This window comes from Hakea prostrata, chromosome 11 (assembly GCF_041222555.1).
Source record: "Hakea prostrata isolate BN-2017 chromosome 11, UWA_Hpros_2, whole genome shotgun sequence".
Classification (NCBI taxonomy): Eukaryota; Viridiplantae; Streptophyta; class Magnoliopsida; order Proteales; family Proteaceae; genus Hakea; species Hakea prostrata.
The window spans coordinates 14,899,412-14,903,665 of record NC_142610.1 but is presented as its reverse complement, the minus strand read 5'-3'; positions in this window follow the sequence as shown (position 1 = coordinate 14,903,665).

Sequence of the window (4,254 nt, the reverse complement as noted above, 5' to 3'; positions counted from 1 at the left end):
CTACCAAATCTTGCTTTGCTAATATAATTGAATTACTTGCTCTCATTTTCATTTATGTTTACTCTCTTCAAGTAGTAATTCTTATTAGCGTTGGAGTTACTTTGGGTTTTTCTCAAAATCCCAATTGAATTCCATATAAAGATTAGAACAATATAGTGTTTAAAAGAATTATGCAAACCTTATACCAGACAATTGTTGAAGAAGATTAATCCAAATCTTGAATGTCCAATCTGTAGAGTGACAAAGCTTTATCTAATCTCTTCGTGTTTCCTACCGTACCTCTTTCTTGCGGAGAGAGAAGAGAACAAAGGAACTTAAGGGATTAGAGGGACCACATCATAGCTATTTATAATAACAATCCCAAACCCTACTCCACTTCCACAATGGACCGGTTTGACTCATCTCAAACCCGATGGTAGTGCATTGGCCCAATGTGTTGAGATCTCCATCAATTATTAACACCAGTAATTAATCCAAGCCCACATATCGTTTAGGATAAACCTAATAATTATAAGCTTTTCCTTCTTATCCTAAGAGTCAATATACCCTTAAATTTCAGGTTTTTTTTTTTTGGACGACACAAATCATTTGTAAGAATCCCATAAAGTTTTTCAGAGAAAAAACATTGAATTGAAATTTAGAAGCAACAAGAAATTAATTTGTTTTTGAAATTGAGATGCGAAACAATTCTTTCAATTCAGGTCTTGTAATGTTCTAGATGCTGGTGAATAATGCTTATATTAAAAATGAATGAATCATTTTACTTTTCTTGTTTACTACACTAAGATATTTTCACTAGTACTGGCTGAATCTTCTAGGGTTTTATTTAGTTTTTTTTCAAATTTTCAACCAAAATAACAAGGAAATTAGTGGGTAAGAGTGTAAACCCATTTTTATGTAGAGGTCAGGTTTTAGGTTTATGATTTCAAAAGAAAAGCAGCTAGCCTTGTAAGATCTTTTAGATCTGAAACAACAGTCTTTGGGAAGAAAGGTACTTGGAGATCAATGGATATATAAATTCGTACAATACCTCTAGCTACTGTAGCAGTACCATAACAGCATGGCAATGCAGTAGATATCTGGAAAGTGGAAGGATATGTTGGTACTGTTCCATGTTATTAGACTAACACAGAAATGATAGTTTGGGGCTTGTGTCATTTCTCTTGGAATTTCAACTTATAAACATAACTTACTCAGAAATGCACCCCACCTTAGGTTGGATTCTTTGCTAAGTAAAACTGAAATTTGAAAAGTGGAACACACAAAAAAGACAAATCCAAAGCCCTTTAAACTATTCTTACAAGGTTCATCTTTATCTAGCTTCTACCCTGTGATGGCAACTACTCAGTTTTAGGGATTTCTCCCGCTCCTTTTTCATCAAAACTGTCACCAAAGCTGTCACCCAATAAGAAGCTCCAACCCCTCCTTTTAGCTTTGGAAGTAAATCTTCCTTGTGGCTTCTTAAAGATGACGTAGTTAATACAGAGATATCAACAGTAGATGGGTATTTACAGTTTTGTGTTAAGCTTCATGAACCGAATGTAACCTCTACCCATAAATTGATACCCTAAACAAGCTTGATGTACAAAGAACATTATTGCAGTACACTGGAAGGGGGAGCTTGGGCACTGTAAGATGCAACCTTTTTTTCTCAGTTGTGTTCTACTAAGTTTCTGAATTTTCAGGAGCTATTTCAAGCTCTTCTAGGGTGTCTGAGGATTCCAATCTCAGTAAAATGTTGAAAATCAAAGCATAAATAAATGTTTTCTTCAGGTTATGTTAGGAAATGCAAGAAATATAGATAGAAAAGAAAAGAAAAACGTACTAAGATGAGGGGAAAGTTTTCTTCAAACAGTGATGCAAGGTCCCCCCCCCACCCACCCACCCAATCTAGATTTTTTTCTATACAACTATTCTGCTGATATGTGATCAAAGCAAAAGCATAACTTCCTGACTAAAAGAACAGAAGGTATGATATGTACCTGCTATTGTTCTTTTGTGGCTTCCAGGCTGCAACCTGCAGGTTTTTTGCTAGTGCAATAGAGTAATCCTAGGGTTTGCTAGTTTCCTGACTTAATTCTTAGCTATTTCTGAAGCAAATTTGCTATCACATAATCAGTATAAATTTGAAAGGGGTAAATATCACTTACCTCCCCTCTTAGCTGGACAAATAGCACTTACACCCTCTCTTAGTTGGATAATATCACTTACCTCCTCTCTTACCTAGCAAATATATCAAACACCTCCCCTCTGTTAACTTTCTCGGTTAAATTTAACTTTTACTGTTAAATATTTTTCTAAAACACCAAACTACCCTTGGCTAAAAGTATTTTTTTTTATTTTAAACCCTAAATTATCGTAATCACCTAACAGTTAAACTACTAAATTACCCTCAATTAAAATAATTATTAAAAACCAAAACACTATAGTTAAAACCTAAATTATCTTTAATTATTAAAAGCCCAACATACCTTTTAAAATTTTTATTTTTTATCAGACAATTAAAAACACACGTACTACTATCAAGTAAAATAAAAAATGCAATTAAAAAAAAAAAAAACAAGGGTATGTTGATCAAATTAAACACGTACTACTATTTTGGGTTTTTTTAATTGTTTGATCAATTTTTTTTTAAAAAAAAAAGGGTATGTTGGGCTTTTAATAATTAAAGATAATTTTGATTTTAACTATGTTGTTTTGGTTTTTAACAATTATTTTGATTGAGAGTGATTTAGTATTTTAACTATTAGGGTGATTACGGTAATTTAGGGTTTAAAATGAAAAAAAAATAAAATTAGCCAAGGGTAGTTTGCGATTTTAGAAAAATATTTAACGGTAAAAATTAAATTTAACCGAGAAAATTAACAGAGGGGAGGTGTTTGATATATTTGCTAGGTAAGAGGGGAGGTAAATGATATTATCCAACTAAGAGGGGGTGTAAGTGCTATTTGTCCAGCTAAGAGGGGAGGTAAGTGATATTTACCCATTTGAAAGAAAAAAAACCAGCTAGTTTCATCTGCCAGCCGGTTGAGTTCTTTTAACATAGTCATACAGCTAGTTTTCTCTTAGGTTACCTTTAATGAAGACATATATAGTCAGAAGAAGAACACTCACTGTTAATTAAGGGTAATAAGGGAATCACATAAGTCTTGCATAGATGTATAGCTTTCTATAAATATTGTACATTGTTACACTACATTAATATATAAAGTTTAAATTCTTTGCATGGTATCAGAGCAACAATGTCACAAGACATGTAATTCCCTTACGAACCCCCGAACACTCATCATCTGGTGGACCTCACTGAGATATAGGGTTGAAAACAACAGTAGGGGAAGATATCCAGCTAAGAATGCACAAATGGGCTACAATGAATAATTTTATGTACTAGCAAGCATGTAGTTGCAACAGCAAGGAGACTGCTTTGCTGCTATGGTCCCCTACCTCTCCCTTACCTTGAAAAAGATGCAAAGCTTCTCTCCTCATCAAAACCATAAGTGTAAAATTCGGCCTTATCCTAACCTTGACCCGGCCCAGATTTTTGTACTGTTGTAGGTCCAAAGACCCGAAGTGGAGGTAGAAGAGACTTGTGGGCCCTCTTGGTTGAAGATTTGATGTGTGATCTAGAGCCTATGGACATAGACAGTGATGCCCCTTACTTGAGCACATTGTCAGTGTTTAATGAAAACCTGCGCATCGAAGAAGATTGAATTAGTTGAAGCACCTATTGAACCCTCGTGCTAAATCCGAAGGTATTTCTTGAAACTAGACTTGTTGATTGACTTGTAGAGGAAAACCCAACTTAATTCGGATCAGTCTGGCCTTCCGAATCCATGTTCTAAGGTTGTTGTCGACCTTGGTGGTCGATCGACCAATGACCGACCGGCCTGATCGACTAGCAGTTATGAAATTCGAAAAATCACAAAAATATTTACCATTTTGACCCTACCTTTTTGGAACTCGTGAATGAAGGTCTACCCTGATCATTGGCCTCCAAAGAACGAGGAGTGACATTCCCTAGGCCATCTCTTGGTGATTGTGAAGATTATTGACTCCAATCATTGGCTTTCCATCTCAATCATCACTTCAAGGTATGAATTCTCTTATTCTTCTTCTAATCTACTCAATCTCCTATTAATTTATACTCTTTGGATCATGGCTGAAGTGTTGCAACCTTGCAAACACTTGGCCATGAGCTTCCCCATTCATTTCCATCAATCTCACTTCATTCTTGCTATGATTATGTTCACCTAC